Raw genomic sequence first — 19,087 nt, 5'->3', positions numbered from 1 at the left:
TATAAATGTAAATGTATAAGAGAACAAGAAAGTCTAGTGGAATTTCTCATATGTATACATATATATCGTGTGTATATGTGTATATATATGTGTGTATATAATATATATAAAACTTATTGAATATATACATGTATATAATTTAGTGAAGGTATAGATAGATAGATAGATAGATAGATAGATAGATAGATACACACACACATACTTTGTATGTCCTAAGATTATTATTGTAATTTTAGAAACAAAGATAGAAAAGTTGCTTACATATTCTTTTTATGTTTTTTATTGTAAAAATACTGTTCTGAGGGGTTACAGTTACATGAGTAAGGTAATGAGAACATTTCCTATTGAGCATTGTTACCTCCTCCTTTGTTTTTCCCCTACCATCCCTTCCCTCCCACCTCCACAACTCCTCCCTCTCCCACCCAAGTTGTAAAGTTCATTTCAACATCTCATTGTTACAATGGGTTAACCTGTATCCTTATTTCAGCAATTTGTTATTTCCCTTACCCTCCGCAAATTACAACAATTTTTATACAAGATACAGGGCACCGACATCAAATACAGTGAAAACAGAAGTTATAATGTGGGGGAAGAGCATACAAGAGAAACAAAAAAATTACATAGTACATTTTATATATGTCAAAAACAATAGCAAGAAAGAAAAAAACTACTGTGTTCTTATCTTGGGGTTCATTTCACTTAACATCATCTTATATGGTCATATGTACTTAGTTTTTTACGTTTTCTGCTTGTCCTAGACTTATACTGATTACTGCAAATAAGTATAATTTTTTCCAAGTCTTTCCATTTCCTAACAAATGGGGCAATGTCAATTCTTTCTGATGGAGGCATAGAATTCCATTGTGTATATATACCACATTTTCTTGATCCATTCATCTACTGAGGGGCATCTGGGTTGGTTCCATATCTTAGCTATGGTAAATAATGCTGCGATAAACATAGTTGTGCTGGTAGCTTTAATATGGCCTTGTTTGTGATTGTTTGAGTAAATGCCCAAAAGTGGGATTTCTGGGTCATAGAGGAGCTCTATGTGAAAAATATGGAACACTTCACGAATTTTCATGTCATCCTTTAGAGGGGCCATGCTAATCTTCTCTATATTGTTCCAATGTTAGTATATGTGTTGCCGAAGCGAGCACTTACATATTCTTGAGTTAACTCAAGACTTGTGGTTCCATCTGAGACAGGCTTCAGAAGAAAAACTGTGGTATAAATTCTTGGTACTAGTTTTGAAGTGCAAAAATTAAAGTGCTCAATTTCATGAGTTAACAAAGTAAATAAAAGTCTCATCAGGAGTACTTCTGTTCAGACCAACTGTCCCATGGGAGATAACTCAAAGAGCTGGACAAGTACAAAACCATATATGTAAAACCATCAAGATTCCTAACAAGAAGACAAGGCATACCAACCTGGTTAAGTCTGCAACTCACTGACAACAAGAATTGCTATTGTGGCCCAAAGACAATTTGCATCTCTGGCAGAAGGAGCTGAACTCTAATTCTCTTGAGGCAAGAAGACCAAAGTCTCATCCAGATGCCAATATAAATAAACATCCACTGTGAACTAAGATTCCTAGAATTCTCAGATGTATTCTAAAATTAAGTCAGAACGAGAAATAAGCCAGTCTTACAAGATCTACTTCATGTCAGCTGGTTGTTTCTGAAACTCTCAATTTTGTAAGTTATATTATGTAGCTCTGAATTTCTAATGATTCTTAGACAACTGTCACTGGCAAAGAACAATCATCTGTAGAAGAAAAAAAATATCCTTAAAGGCCTAGAAATACTGTTGCATCTAAATGTGTCCAAGTATAATGTCTAATATACACAATATCCCCAAATGTATGAAGAGACTAAAAAACACCATTGCAGAAAATCGATGAATAAAACAGTCATAGTAGAAATGCATATATAATATTACAGGTCACAGACAACACAGTTATGTTCGCATTGTTCATGGATATGAGAGCCAGGTGAAAACCTTGGCGAAGCATTAATAGTTACAAAAAATGATGGAGCAGATGTAAAGATACACTTAGAAGTTCTGGAATTGATAAGTACTGATAAAAATGAACCATTCAATGGCTAGCTTTCACGGCAAATTGGATAAAGCTAAAGAAAGGATTCATGCAGTAGACTCTAGAAGCAAGACTTCAAATCAAAGCATGCAATTAAAAAAAATAAGGTAACAAACTGGTAAAGCACAGTGAGAAGACTTGCAATACATTAATTTGAAATCCTAGAAAAAGAGGAAAGACATACAACACCAGAAAAAATTCCATAAGTTATGAGAGCATGAGAACTCAAAAGGCTCACTGACAGGCAAAATAAATAAAAATAACCCTCCCTCCCCAATCTAAACCTATTATAGAGAAGCTGTAGAATTAAAAATACAATAAGGGGTATGTAATTTAGGAACTATAGTATCTTATTCTAAGACACATTTTCATGGGAAGAGGGAAATTTATTAAATACCATTATACTCTGATAAGCCTAGGGCATTTCCATTAACCTTGGGTAGAGTTCTCAACTGTCTAGTCTCATTCAAGTCTCATTCAACTAACATCTTTAAAATTACGGAGGACTCCAAGTAACCTTTGTGTATATGACCTAGATATATGTTGATATTTCACACATTAAAAATTTGAAATTAGAAAGTTTTAGAGCAGCTATCAATTCCTCTAAACATAACATAGATGGCATTTTCAAATGTTTTTAAATGGCAAGCTGAAGATAACAAACAGAGGCTTTCTAAAGTTCTAATTTTAACCCAAGAGTTCAACTTTTTCATAGGAAAAACAATTGTGCCTATTATTTCCTTGAAATGACAGGTTCATTTTACTCACTGTGAGAAAAAGCTTGTCAGACACTTAAATCTGAACATTTGTAATTTATTTCTTTATGTATTTCAAGCACAAATGGTGATCAATGAAATTCATCTGAAATTTTTTAAAATAAAAAGCTGGGGTGCTGGGTGCTAGTGGTTCATGCCTGTACTCCTAGCTATTTAGGAGGTTGAGGTCTGATGATTATGCTTCAGTCAGTCCAGGCAGGAAAGTCTGTGAGACTCTTATCTCCAATTAACCACCAGAAAACTGGAAGTGATACTGTGGCTCAGTGGTAGAAGCCTAGCCTTGAGTAAAAAGTTGCTTAGAGACAGTACCCAGATTCCAAGTTCAAGGACCACAAGTGACAAATATAAAAAATTAGGGATAGCCGGGTGCTAGTGGCTCACGCCTGTAATCCTAGCTACTCAGGAGGCTGAGATCTGAGGATCATGGTTCAAAGCCAGCCCGGGCAGAAAAGTCTGTGAGACTCTTATCTCCAATTAACCACTAGAAAACTGGTAGAGCGCTTGCCTTGAGCTGAAGAGAGCAGGGATAGTGCCTAACCCCAGAAGCTCAGAGTTCAAGCCCCACGACCGACCCAAAAAAAAAATTAGGTAGAAACATAAATTGATATAATTTGCAGGATTCACTTGATCTTACCTCAATGGAGGAAGTACAATAATCCTGTAAAATTAACCCTTGAATAATGGTTAGAAACTATTAGTTAAGGAATGGTGACAGGTATTTTCTTAATTGGATAACAAGTTGTACAGCAAAATTTCTTTTTCTTTTCTGCTAATATGGGGGCCTGAACTCATAGCCTGCTGTCCCTTAGCTTTTGCACTCAAAGCTGGCACTCTACCACTTAAGCCCACTCCACTCCAGCTTTTTGGTAGTTAATTGGCAATAGAATTCCATAGACTTCCTCCGTGAGGTGAATTCAAACCACAACCCTCAGATCTCAGCCTCCTGAGTAGCTAGGATTACTGGTGTGAGCTACTCATGCCTGGCTCAAAGCAGAGTTTCTATAAGCAAACATTAACCTAATCATGTCCTAAATTGTTCCTTTGAAACTGGGAATAAAACAGTAGTTCCTACTATGCAGTACTGTACTGAGACCCTGGGGGATAAAAAAGGCATAAGGATTGAAATAGAAGAAATAGAAATATCTACAGACAAAGAGGAGAAGAGGAAGAGAATGCAGTAAATAATCCAATATATATCCTACAATATGAAGATGGGTGAGGGAAGGTGTACAGGGGAGGAGGGATGGATGAGAAGGTTAAAAGGGTGACACATCAAAATATACTGCATTCACAAAATGCTTGGTTAAATAGCCACTCCTTTGTACTACTTAAAGTAATTTAAAAATATTAAAATGAACTTTAAAAATCTACAGATGATATGATGTGTTAAAAATTCATCTATAATTTGATATAACTTTTATTAGAGTCAGCAGGATTTCTAGATACAAATCAGGATGCAAATTGACTGTATTCAAATATGCTAGCAATATAAAAATTTGATGATATAGTTTATAAGTATACAATATAAAATATGATGACCAACTCCAATAAAAGATATGTAATATATGAAGAAAATAACAAAATGTGTTGAGAAACATTTAGAAAGATAAGTACTTAAAGAGATGTAACATGTAGAGAACACTGAATAATATAAAGGTGTAAATTCTCAATTCATATGTAGATTCTAGTAGCCTCAATCTAAATACCTAAATAGCACAGCTTTCCTCTATAGATTAGTCTAACATTTATATGGTGATGCAAAAGGTCAAGAAAGCTAATCCAGCCACTAAGAGGAGGAATTAGCTGGTACAGGAACAAGGAAGGAAAATAGATTCAAGCAGACATAATAAGGAGCCTAGATAATTTGTGATAGAGATACCAAGCAGAATAATGGAAGTAAAAAAAATCCATCTGTTTAAAAAAAAAAAACAGAACTGAAAGAATTGGATAATCTCATAGCAAAAAAATAAATCTAGCTTCTCATTTATCCACAATTCAAGGCAAATTGGAAACCTGAAAGACAATGTGGTAATACTTTAAGAAGAAAGTATAAAATATTCATAACTTCATAGTAGAAAAAAATTCTTAAAAAGTACCAGCATTAAGGGAAACAATTGATAAGAGGAACTATACTCAGTTATTCTCAAAACATTATGAGAATGAAAAAGCAGTTCAGGTGAAGGGTAGCTTCTTATAAAGGATTAAGTTACAGCCATATAATAAATCTCTACAAGTACATAATGAAAGAAAGCCCAAACTGGGTACAAGACTCAATTACTACATAAAGTGGAAATTCAAATAACAAGTAAACATAAACATATGACTTATCATTAGTGGTAAGGAAAATAAAGAAGAAAATAAGATGATAAGATGTACAGCACTGGGTTGCCTGAAATTAAAATGTTTGATGCACATACATATTCTGTAGACTAATGGGTTGGAAAAAGTCACCACACTACAGCTCTAAGAGATTGTCAATGTACTATTTTATGAAAGCTCACACACTGAAGAAATGTTTCATTTGGTTAATGCAATTTCACAAAACTATTTAGGAACCTCACCCACCCTGCTACATACAAACTTAGTAGGAACCTCAACATTCTGCTACCAATAGCATCTCATAGAATGATGGTTGGGACTGAAATCTAGAAATTCTAAACTATAGACATTCTCACTAGGGCTGGGAACAAGACTTGAATGCCTGCTCATACTTTGACACTTTCACACTGTATTGGAGTTTCTACTTAACAAAGTAACAGAAGCCCAATAGTGGGGTAAAAAAGAAGCATTATTAGTTCTAGAAGAAAGGCAGAAAAAAAGATTATTTGCAGATAATATGATTGTCCTCCTTGCAAATCAGAAAAATCAAAGAAAAATCAGAATTAATAGAAGAATATAAAATTGTAGCTATCTATGCCATGAATACAGAAAAGTCACAAATGGTACATAGCAAAGAAGGAAAGAAGGAAGGAAGGAAGGAAGAAAGGAAGGAAGGAAGGAAGGAAGGAAGGAAGGAAGGAAGGAAGGAAGGAAGGAAGGAAGGAAGGAAGGGAGGAAGAGGGAGGGAGGGAAGGAAGAAGGGAGGGAGGGAAGGACAGAGGGAGAGAGAGAGGAGAGAGAGAGAGAAAGAAACAAAGAAAGAAATTACAATAGAAAAAGATTCAATATGCAACAGCAAATAGCATGCAAATTCCTAGGGGGAAACTGAATAAGAAATTTGCAAATGAGCTAAGAAAAATGAACACTTTATATAAGAAAAACTGCGATAAACTGTCAATGTGGATATTTAATTATAATGTGGATATTTAATTATAAGTGGTTTTTAGGCAAAAAAATTAATTTTTATACCCAGACTAGATGCTAGTTGAAGTTTATTTCAGGTCCAAGGTCATATGATCTTTATTATTGGAATAACTAAAACCCTTTGAGTTGTGAAAATTAGACATGAAGGATTTAAATATAATATTTATACTTGCTTTGGAGTCTCTTGTTCCTTCATTGCTATGGTAATTATAGTTTGAAATCCTTTTCTTGTTTGAATAATTATTTTTAAACTACTTTAAATCTTCTTTAGATATCATGGGTTATTGACCCAGTAAATGAAATTACTGAGTCCACAGTATTTTTAATGCCTTAATGAAGTGGCATTCTAAGATGCTCAATCCCTGTAGCCATGTAAAGCATAGTAATTAACTAAAACTGAAAATTACCACCCTCCTACTATCCAAGACTGCAGAAACTAAGCAAACCAAAGACTCTACTCAGAGCTTGGAGGATCAAAAGCAAACAAATAAATCATTATTTACAGTATGATTTGACCAAACTGCTGAACCAAATGGTGTGGGGCATTCTGGCCACAATTTGAAGAGCCAATTTCAGATTTAAAAGGTGTCTTGGCCTACTATTTGAAGCGTCTATCAGTCTATTATTTGAATGTCCAAGATTGGATAATTAATAAAAAACAGATTTATTTCATACAGTTCTGGAAATCCAAGGATAAGGAGTCTAAATCTGCTGAGACCATCCCATGGCAGCAAGCAAAAGGCAGAAGGGCAAGAGTGTGTGTGTGCCCACATACATGAATAGAGCACTGGAGGCCACATGATCCTTTCAGCAGGCAGTATCTAATAATGATGGAACATTAGACTACTCAATATAAATCCTCATGACCAAATGACCATGTAAAGGTTCCATTTCTCAAGTTTACAACTTTGGGGAACCCATTTAAACCACAGCGGAAGATTTTTGTTTTTGCTAGTATGTTCACAAAAATCTAAGAAGCTGGAATTTCTGAATCTCCATGGAATAATTTTGGTAAATAATAAAATGTTAAGCTAATTGATTTTCAAAGATCAAATTGGGGGAGTGGATATGTGTCTCAATGTCTCAAGTGGTAGAATGTCAGCCCTGAGGAGAAAAAAAGGAGGAGGTGGGGGAGAGTGGCCAGGCTCTGCGTTCAAGTCTCTCTAAATTTGTATTGGTTTTTACTGGCAATTTATGAACCAATAACACCTCCTCTTCAAAAGCAGGAAGATATTCCCATAAATTCAGCTAGTAGACAGGTGGGTTTTAGAGGCAGAAAAAAAACTGGTAAAGCAAGAAGGAAAAAGAAGCAAACTGCAGTTTTAAAGTTACTTTTCTGACAGATGTGTGGCAAAGGGAACTTCTAACCTTCCAAATCCAGGGTGACTCACTGACCCTCTGAATTCATTGGGTCAAAAAATTCCTATTTTCCCGGAGCCCTGGACTGCTTGTGAATTCAGTTTGAACACAAAACCTAGTGTAAGCAATTCTATTATGTCTTGGCCTGGATCCCCAAAGAAGCCCAGGGTAGGAGTTCAGTTCAAAATAATAGATTCCTATACATGTTATAGAAGTTAAAGTTGTGACTTCCCATGGGGTAATTTTGATAAAGAGGAATAATGATATTTCCAAATATCAAATACTACAGCAGCTACAGTTTAAAGGTGAAGGAAGAATAAAGTCAGCCCTAAGTCAAACCAGATCAATTGCCAGTAACAATGTTAAAAAACAGTCAATTGATCATTTTAACAAACCTTCAGTTTTGTTACAGTTCACAAATAGATTTACTAATAAGCAATGACAGTCAGGAAAAAAGTAGAGAATTTTGGTTAAACTTCGGGAGTGGGGTATGAAAAGCCAAATAAGTTTTCTAGAAAGAAAAAACAATCCAGTATTTTCTTAAAATATCTGCATGTGTGTGTTTAACCATTATCAACAAAATGGTGCTACTACACTGTCTATTACTTTTAACCCATAATTCTCCAACATAGAGTGTTAGGGAGAGTAGAGTCAATAACTCAAACATATAGACATTTCAAATCAATGTTCATGTCTAACTACAGAGGACATGGAATTTATCTTAGTGGGGCTAAAACAATTGTTATTTTTTAATCATTTGAGGATCCACAGTATATACTTGTCTATAAGCCACATATTATAAAATTTCATTTTATTTTATTGTAAGGATGATGTCAGAGAGGTTACAGTTACATAAGTAGGGTGATGAGTACATTTCTTGTAGAACATTGTTACCCCTTCCCTTGTTTTCTCCCACTTTTCATTCCCCCTCCCCTCCCAAGTTGTAAAGTTCATTTCCAACATAGTGTCTTGTGACTGTTGCATTGGTTCACACTTTGTCCTTTGTTTCATCATTTTATTATTTCCCTTCTTATTATTTCCCTTATTATTCACCAAATCAGATAAATGTATATATGAGACATAGGGTACCAAAATCAGTAACAGTGACAACAGGAAATAAACCAAAGGGAAAATAAAAGAAAAAAAGAAATAACTTCACACAGTACTCCCGAAATCTCACTCAAATGATCACAAACAAGGCCACACTAAAGCTACCAGCACAACCATATTCATTGTAGCATTATTTACCATAGCTAAGATATGGAAACAACCCAGATGCCCCTCAGTAGATGAATGGATCAAGAAAATGTGGTATATATACATGAGGAATTTTTTGCTTTCATCAGAATGACCTTGTCCATTTGTAAGGAAATGGAAAGACTTGGAAAACAAGCATATTAAGTGAAATAAGCCAGACCCAAAGAAACAGACTCCATGGTTTCCCTTATTTGTAATAGTTAGCATATGTCTAGGATAGTCCTAGGGATCACAATAGCTCAATAGCTATGTACATATGACCATATAAAATGGTGCTAATTGAAATGAACTCCAAATTATGGAAATAAGAGGGCTTTTTGTTTTTTTGTTTTTGTTTTTTTTTAATATATTGCAAACCATATTTTCCAGTACAAGCTAAACAATGAAGACATAATTTTTAAAAAGATATCAAAACCAGCACGAATTTCAATACAGAAAATTTTCAGTATTTCATCATATTCCAATTCCTTCTCATCACAAAGGACTTGATGTTTGGGGGAAATAATTACAGAACCAGCTCTGTTCCCCAGAGCTCATGTGTTCTTTGCTTGATACGCTGGGTGGCACTGGGAGGTACTGGAAACTTGAAGAGATCAGAGAGCATCAGGTTCCTGGGCCATGTCCTTTTCCCAGTCCCATCCTTTTCCTCTCTTCCATGAGGAGAACAGTTTCTCCTTGCCACACAATCTCAAGTATCAAGTATCTAGAATGAAACTCCTAGAACTCTCAGTCAAAACAATCTTTTTTCTTTATGAGTAAATTATGCTAGCCATTTATTATAGTGATGTAAAACTGACTAATATAATGGGCTTCTAGCATTATAATAGAACAAGAGCAAGCGTTGGGTCAGATGAAGGGTCTTACTAGAATCCTAGCCACTACAGCAGCAAAAGCAAAAGTATAATAAATCTGAAACCTGGGAAAATGTAGCAAGACCTTATTTCAAAAATGAAATACCAAAGGACAAGGAGTTTTGCCTAATATGGGTGAGATTTTTATTCAATCCTGAGTACTGAAAAACAAAACAAAAACAAAACAAAACAAAAACCCAGCCTCAGACTTGTACTTAAATTCCCAACTCTGCCTCTGTTCTGCTGTGAGATTTTACATAGATTTCTCAACTTTTCTGTCTCTTAACTCCTGTCATTAATTAATTACACAGGAGTAGCCTATTTATTCCACAGTAACTCTAATTTTCAATACTCTTACATATCCATTACAAAAGAAACACCACTGGATAGGAAAAAAAAGGAGACAACGTAAACTTTGCTGAAGAGTCAAAGTGATATGGAAACAGGCTTTTCCTCTCAAATTTCAGTTTTTTAAAAGCCATATACCCTAGGTTCTCTTTCTCTGCAAAATAGTTAACTTCCCTTTTCTCTAGGCTTGTAACCTCATAACTACAACTCAGCACACAAAAGCTCTTGAATGATCAATATCTACCATTTTTAGGAATAAGCAGGTATTCATCTGTAACAAATTATATGATTTATAAATAAAAGCACACATGTGCATGTTTTATATAGGGAAATAGAGCCTTTGTATGTCCTGTCTGTATCATACAAAGAGCCTCCTTAGAACTTACAAATGTTCTATTTTTTATTTTAGCTCTCTGTTATTTTTATTAGAAGATGCTACTAATGTAGTTAAATGTGTTTCAGAACCACATTGTGTACTTGATACCAATTTTTATTCACATACAAATGCTTGGTAGAAAGTTTCTACTTGGAAAAATATCAGGATAAAAAATGTCAGATGCAACTTAAGGATATAGAGAGCTGAGGCATTTATATGTTGAGTAATGAATACCGAGTGTGATTGGTGAATAAAATCCTTCCTCTAACTCAAGATGAAAATAATTTGTGACCTATGTTCTCCCATGATTCATTTGTAGTCTGAACCAAAAGTTCAAAAGACAACCAGAAACAGGAAGGTCTTCTAAGACCTACCCGTCTCCTCTGGGTGACAATGTCAGTCTCAAATTTTTACCTAAATTACTCCCACAGCATTGGGTGTTGCTTTCTTAGAAACAAATGTTAGATTTCCTAAACAATTTTTAAAGGAAAGCTAATTTCAAAATAGGTTTCTTGGCTAGGTGTTAGCATGTCTATGCTAAAGATATTGTTAGTTGTGGCCTCTTGTTTTGTTTTGGAAAGTCGGTAGTGTTTAATGGATATTATAAATAACTACAGATGCCAGTGTAATGTGTAACACAGGCAAAAAGATAATGTTTCCAGGGTGCTGTCTCCACTGCTACCATCCCCAAGAAATCATTCTAATACTTCCCTATTAATAATGTGCCATTGTCCAGACACTGAAACAGTGAAGTCCCGACACCACAAACTGTATAGTTATGCTTTGAAGATATTCTTGCAGTGAACCAACAACAAGGTAAATGCTATGTACCCTATAACTTCACAAGCTGTGAGTTGACCTTTATTTCTAGATAATTGATTCATCTCTGATTTTTATTTCTACTGGAATGTTAGGCCAATCAACAAAAACTATCCTAGATGAATAAGATGACATTGCCACCAGACCCTGAGTTCCAACTCCCAGGCTGGAAGTCTAACCTCTAATTTACTCTAGTCCCAGGCTGATTAGGCCCATTATTTAATGAAGTCTCCTCTGGTTGTCTGTCTATCAAATTATTTGTATTCATGGAGAGAAAGTGATAAGCCAAAATGCTAATTATCCATTTTTCTAAAATAAAAGGTCCATGCTAAGAATGACAATAAGTTATTAAAATAGCACTTTTCATCCAACATAATACATCTCAACAAGCCCTTTAAATCCAGGGATTTTCATGGCTGGGCATCTTATCTAATAAAAAAGAAGATGTTTACTTTCTATCTATTCATACTTTACTAGCATTAAGCATAAGCTTTTGAATTTGAATGCTGTTGGAAATAAATAAAAAATGAGAAAAATCTAGTCTTTAAGAACTGATTTTTAAAATGTCTTGGCTTACATTACCATTTGTCTAAATATCTGGATCTAAAGTAGCTGTTTTCACCTGGGAGAAATTTAGTTCCCTAAGAGATATTTAAGAATATTTGGGAACATATTTACTATTAAAATTAGAGGGTATTACTTGGCAACTAAGAGAGTAGAGGCCAAGAATGTTACTAGAACTCTTGTAACAAAGATCTCATACCTGTGCCTTACTTATATAATCCTATCTACTCAGGAGACTGAGGATCATGGTTCAAAACCCACCCAATAGATGTCCAATAGATTGTCTTCACAATAACCAGCAAGAAACAGGGCTAAAGGCTTAAGTGGAAGAGTTTCAGCCCATTAAGCAAGTGAGTGTGAGTCAGTTCAAACCCTAGTACCATCAAAACCAAAGGAAACAACAAGAAGAAAGCAAAGAGCATGGTACCTTTCTGTCTTCCCCCTACAAAGAGCTATACAGACCCAAATGTTGCTGAGCCTGAGGCTTAAACTGAGATCTAAAAGAAACAAGAAAATGTTAACAAGTTATTAGGCAATAAGTCTAATAAAATTAGGCTACATTGGTGCTATGAAGTTAATCTTTGAATCTAGGTAGTTAAGTGTTATGAAGATATTCTATGACAAGTGTTACTGTTTCTTACAAGAGTTTACACAGTCTTAGGACAATATTAAATGTAGAATTAAGCCTTAATTTGATGCGATCACATATTTATATCTCATTTTTGTATGATGTAGAATATATTGTTCTGATGAAAACTGGATGAGAAAAATATACTAGTGAAAAATTAAAAAGCATAGAAAAAGAAATCTAGGTCAAAGAAAAAGGAAATAGAAATATTGGATGAAAATGAATAGAGTCAACTCTGGTGTGGGTTTAAATGGAATGAAGAATGGAAGAAAGGAGGAGATGGAAGGATGGACGGATAAATAAAAGAAGGAGGAGTGAAAAAGATGTAGGGAGTAAGAAAGGAAGAAAGGAGGGAGGGAGGAATGGAGATAGGAAAATAAGAAAGAATAAGAAAGGAAAGAAAGAAGGAGAGAAAGAGGTTTTTTTCCAATAGTTTGCAAGTTATTTTGCCCTAAAGAATGTGTAGTCTGGAAATGTTTTCTTCAGCTGGCTAATTTACCTTCTATTGACCGTACCACATTACCTGCCAAGAGAATTCACATACATACACATACACACACAAGCACCCAGTGGAGACACTTGCCATCCCCTGTAACCCATAATAACAGGGATGGTCTTTGTGCAAGGCCTAAAATGACCATCACCATACAACTATAACAGTCATTTAAAAACTAATTTAAAAAATGCTGGTAACTGGAAGAAAAATGACTCGAAAAGGAACATTGTGCACCATTTCTGTTGCATGTGTGAAGTCATTACATTAAGCTTCCAATATAAAGGCTTAAATCATTTTCTAAGCATAAATCATTTCATAGGATTAACCTTTTCAACTGTTCCTGGAGGACAGGGCCAAGAGAAAACAGTTTATTTTCTAGACAGATTTCTGTTTCCTTGGCACACAAACTCCTGGCACTAGGGAACTGTGAGGTACACAATGGTTTCACATTGGCAAGCTCTCAGCATTTCATTTCCCAGCAGCCAAGCTCCTCTGAGTCCTGCCAAAGCCACCAAGCAATGCTTACTCTTCAAAGCTAAGAGCCCTTGGGAGGTAACCATTTTTTGTGCAGAAACTCAATATATGCTCCATTAGCTATAATGCTGATTACCAGTAGCAGAGTTTTACCATAGCAAAGCTCTGAAAGTTGTAGCGTTACAAGAATTTGGTAGTTCATACTGTATCAAAAATGTAGACACTGGAAAGGCAACTGCCTGTATGAGTTAATATCCAACTCTCTATTATTGTTTCAACACATTCTTTTCAAAATTAAATTTAAAAGAAGTTAGAGATTAAACATCATAGCAGATGCATAAAATTGTAGAAAGAATCATGGTCATTTACTTACATAGAACAATGTGCTAGAAATCTGTATGTACCGAATGAAGAAATATTTGTTAGAATATGAGGTGGCTTCATCAAAACAAAACAAAACTCATAAATAACACTGCCATGAAGCCAATATAAATAATAAATCATTTCCATAAATAAATGAGCACAGGGAAGTCTGTCAAAATCCATTAAAACAAGAATCATCTATGTAACTGAGTTTTTGTAGAAGAGGTGATAGAAGGTCTCTGAGAGGAAGTGAGAGCCTATTATTCACAGTGAGAGAAAACAAACAGCCAGCTGACTTAAACCGTTGCTCATTATGAAGAATTAAGTTATATACCTTCTTAATAAATGGTACCAAAAAGTAAGGCTGAGTGTATAACTGTGTGGACACAGAACACTAAAGATGTTTGGCACTTGGCCTTACTTTGCATTATTTCCCTTAAGTATGACAGTTGTTTTTCTATTTCTCCTTGACAGATTAAATATGGCCCAATGTCCTAGAAGAAATTAATTTAAAAGTGCCATGGATATGTGCCATACTTTCCTGAAGAAAGCACTTCTCTCAGAAGAGGAAGTAAAGTGATTTTGAACGTTACGTGTAATGAAGTACATGTAAGATACAGTTACCAATTAAAGTCATATTTGTGGTAATTTAGCTCTCAAAATAAACGTGGTAATTTTATGTTTTAGAATCAACATCTCTTACTCTTACAAAGCATATCAGTCCATAAAAGTAAATGAATCAAAAAGCACTAACCACATAAAGAAAGACGCTTGGCACTTGTTGGTAGAAGAAATTTTGAGGAAAATGCTTTGTATTTGTGTTACCATAAAAATCTATGAAGTTTTCGTGATGTCCAATAAACTCGCAAACACTTCACATAGCTTCAGGCACACTGATGGCTATCCCTTTTAGTCATAGCCACACTCTATTTCTTTAGGTTTTCTAAGCATGCTGTGTGCTAACCTTAGCCTAAGGAATTGGGTCCATTCTTTCTTTGATCCTGGAGCTCTTTGTCTCCCACTCCTTACCATTTTAAAGGCTCTTTCCCTTCCTGCAAGACTCAGGCAAAACATCTGCTTCTCCAAGAAGTCTTTTCCTGACCATCCAATAAAGTTTAGGGCAAACTGTCCTTTGAGTCACTTTCATAAAGTGGTGCTGCATCCTCAGAGATGCTTAAAATTTTACTCCATTTTACTTATCTATTGTGACTTTCTCCCATTTCCCCAAATTTCTTAGAAGAAAACATTTGGTTCCCAACTGTCAAAAACAGTAACAAATCACCAGCCTCAACGCAGGTGTTGAATAAGTATTTTTGAATGCATAAACATAGAACCAGATACATTGTAAATATTACAATGGTTGAAAGATGAGATGTGCTTGCTGACAGAGTGGTTTCTATAGCATTGTTCACAAAGGTACTACTTTATTTGCACAGCATGTGATAGTTTTCACAGCATATGTCTTAAAACAGTTATGTCGATTAAATTCCCAATGATGTTCAGAAATGTGGAGACCTCTGGTTTTAGGATATCATTTAGTTCATCATTTTCCTATTTTTAACTGAGAGACTGCACAAAATATACTCTGTATAGTGAGTGCCTAAGGCACAAAAGCATAGGCATGTGTACACAAAAGCAAATGTGTGCTTTTGTTTCAAAGTACACCTAATAAGCAGGTCCTGGCTAGACACTGTCCAGGAACCACACACAGCACACACAGAGAGAGATCTAAGGATTTAACTCCTGAGTTCTCGCTTTCCCTGAATTTTTCAAAACAATTGTTTCATAACCTACACTTCATATAACCTGCACTTTATATCCAAGAGACCTAACATGAAATTTCAGATGACGTGCTATATTGTGTTAGAGGAATTGAATCTATAACAGACTTGAATTTTTGTAATACAAAGGCTATGATAACTGGAGAATCCAGAATCATAGGCTATTTCTTATGTGAGCATAAGAGAAGACAGGTTTAAAGGAAGGCCAAAAAATAAGAGATAAAAATACAGTAGGATTATTCATCTACAGACAAAATTGTAAAATTGGGTTTTTTGTCTTCATGTTTATTTAAGATTATAAGGAGTGATTTTTTAAGTATTCCTACAAAAAGGTATAAGATATAAATTTCAATTGCAATTTTAGTGATAATAATTACAAGATTACATGGTAAGTTTTACAAAAATAAGGAAATAATTTCATTCTCTGTATAAATATAGCTTAAGAATAGTGTTTGACAACAAGTAGGCATAATAATGGATAATAATACCAACTACTATTAATACTGTCAAACTTTATCTAAACAACTCATAGAAAATATGTTAATTTAGTCAGGTGCCAATGGCTCACACCTGTAATCCTAGCTACTCAGGAGGATGAGATTTGAGGTTCTCAACATGAAACCAGCTGAGGCAGGAAAATCCAATTGCCTTAGCTCCCATTAACTGCCAAAAAAAAAAAAAAAAAAGAGAGAGAAGTCTCAAGTGGTAGGGTACAAACCTTGAGCAAAAAAAGGTTAAGAACAGTAAGTCCTTAGTCCAAGCCCCAGGAGCAGTGCATGCATGTATATGTGGGCATACACACACACACACACACACACACACACACACACACACACACACACACACACACACGATATTGTACTATTTGTAAAGCAATGAAAGACTTGGAAAAAAATTATGTCAAGTGAAGTAAGTCTGGCCCAGAGAAACAAAGGATACATGTTTTCTCTTGTATGTGGGAGCTAGATTTCACTTACAAACTCAAAGGTAAATATGTTGGGTGCTATGTAAGTGTATACAAATGTATCCATTGAAATATGTTATATTCAAGGTAGATCTCAAATAGTGTAAATCCAAAATCAAACTTCAGTAAAATAAAACACCAGGAAGGAGATACTTAAAAGGACTCGGGACAGGTTCAAGTGGAAAGGGGTAGACTAATGAAAAGGAGAAAAGGGAAAAATGCAACAAGAATCCAATATATATTCTACAAAATTAAGAAGAGTGAGGACAGCAGTGCATGGGAGAGGGATGGGTGAGAACATTGAAAGCAATGACATTGATTGAGCTCTATGGCATTCATAAACTACTTTGTTTATAAACTTTATTCATAACCTTATCCTTTATCTTAAAGATAAAGATATTTTTTCTAAAAAGAAATATATCAATTTACAACCACACTGGCCTTAAGAGGAATGCTTATTGCCATGATAAAAGTGTATATAAGTTTATCTGATTTGGGGAAGGGATGGAGAATCACAGAAACAGTGGGACAAATAGTGAACCAATTCAACATTGATTCTCATGAGACACTATGTTGGAAATGAACTTCATAACTTGGGGCATGGAGGGAGGTCGGGGAGAAAAAAGTGGGGAAAATGAAGGAAGGCAGTAACACTTTTCAAACAGAAAGGTACTCATTACCTTATTTATGTAACTGTCAATCTTCTGCACATCACCTTTACAATATAATTTAAATTTTAAAAAGTGAACTGACAATATCCAAGTAATTTCTCAAGGATTAGAAGGCAAAGCCAGCAATCCTATGCCCCACTGTATTGCCTGACTGAATGATTGCAAAAGAACGTCTTCTTAACTAAACAGGTTTCTTCAACATGCAGAATCAACTGGAGGAGGAGAAATGTGGCCATATTTTTTTAAAGTGCACAGGAAAAAGAAATCAGAATTTAAGATGAACTACAGAGCTGTGGACAGAGCCTATTTCTGTGCACTCAGTTCACTGAAGCTGCAAGTACAATGCTATAGGATATTATGGAAATGGGTAGAGGCAGAATAGGGGTGAGCGAGGAAAAGGAGGAAATTTACAGCAAATGAAGAGCATATTCCTTTCCACAGTAACAACCATACCTCTAACCATATCACCCAGGCTGTCAGAAACTTACAGAAATGAGGTAAACCCTGTTTTCAAAAGAGTAATAATGAAAAAATAAAGTCCTGTGGTGCTTTTCCTCTATCAGTTCTGCTTATAAATTCATAGCACAGCATGGAAGTTATTAAAATCCCATATGTGAGAGCCACACACAGCACAAAGAGATATGAATTGGTGTTCCATGGAGATAATGCTATCTAATGGGTAAAACAAGTAGTATGGTTTCATTTTTTGTTCTGAGTACACTTGAAAAGGCCTCAGCATCTAACTACTGAGCATAGGCAGCAAACCGTCCAAAGTCCATTTTCCCCCTTTCTTCCTATGGATTAATAAGTGAGCTATAAAGAGTGGGGTTGTTATCTATCTGTCCAAGTCTAGATATTCCCATGGCATTTTTTCTTCACTTGGAACTGTTAAAATAGAGTGGATTAAAAGCTTTCTGGGCTGCCTTCACACAAACTGGAAGCCCATTATCTCTCCCATCATCCCCTCTGAGGGCATCAGGCAGGCCAAGAAGACAGAAGCTGCTCAAGACTCCTGGTTCCCAGTGCACAGGGAGCATCTAGGCAAGCTGTCAGGACAACTTGGAAAACTACTTCTTTGTTGTTTGGGGAGGGCTTTTTATTTACTTAGCCAAAGGAGACTTCTGTCTAATATCCCATCAGGGAAAATCAAACACAAGTAATAGTAGCATAGACTACCATTTAAGATCTGGTAAAGAGAATAGAATATAGGAACTCAGAAGCTACAGAGAGACTATTAATAATATCCTATGATTTTAGAATATGCTATATCTGAAATTTCAAAACCTTCAGGCTAGAATTTAATTATTGATACAAAATAATACTTATTTTTAATTTACTCTAAAATCCAGGTTTCAAAAGCAGGTAGATCTGTGGCAAAGAGATAAGCTGTACTAAGGTCAAAAATTTAAATTCAAACTAGATTGAAAATTCATTCTCTATCCTTCCCAAGCTATCAACACCAAAAGCAAATCAGAGTGTATAAACAGAAGTGAAACTGAAAATGCAAAAAATACCACAAAAGTGATCAGAAAGACCCCAAATTAAAATGTTCGTGGTTTCTGAGTTGGGACATTCATTCGTGTATCACATGTGTAATGATCATGTTTTTCCCAGGCACTTCTCTATTTCCTGATAGATTCCTCAGGAAGACAAAAGAGTGTGTCTTTATGGAGTGTCCACCTAATGCAGAGAAAGAAGTTTAAAGAATACCTCCTGAAGGATTTAAAGGAAATTAAAGGGCTTGGTAATTCCCCTAAAGTTTTCTGGAGGAAACCCTAAATTCCCAGTATAAAATTTCATTGTTAAGTCCTGACTGGTGGCTTTAAATGAAGAGCAATGATCTTCAGACCTGTCAGATAGGGAAGTGTGCCCGGCCTTCCTGACAGTGAGAGGAATATAACAGGATGGAAAGCTACACTAGGGAGAGGCTTATACTAAATGATCCGATGTATGGGAGCG

The 19,087-nt window shown here is 35.3% G+C and overlaps 1 protein-coding gene and 1 non-coding gene across 6 annotated transcripts in view; both read right to left on the bottom strand.

The window, feature by feature from the left end:
* St6galnac3 (ST6 N-acetylgalactosaminide alpha-2,6-sialyltransferase 3) overlaps positions 1–19,087 on the bottom strand; it is a 543,084-nt gene that overhangs the window by 228,444 nt on the left and 295,553 nt on the right. The window lies entirely within an intron of this gene.
* LOC138817428 (U6 spliceosomal RNA) lies at positions 1,055–1,160 on the bottom strand. Its single transcript, XR_011368873.1, has one exon. It is a non-coding gene; the product is annotated as a U6 spliceosomal RNA (small nuclear RNA).

Source organism: Dipodomys merriami, unplaced genomic scaffold, assembly GCF_024711535.1.
Source record: "Dipodomys merriami isolate MVZ:Mamm:240054 unplaced genomic scaffold, mDipMer1.0.p SCAF_7, whole genome shotgun sequence".
Classification (NCBI taxonomy): domain Eukaryota; kingdom Metazoa; phylum Chordata; class Mammalia; order Rodentia; family Heteromyidae; genus Dipodomys; species Dipodomys merriami.
The sequence above is the reverse complement of the archived record's forward strand: the minus strand, read 5'-3'. Positions and strand labels throughout refer to the sequence as shown.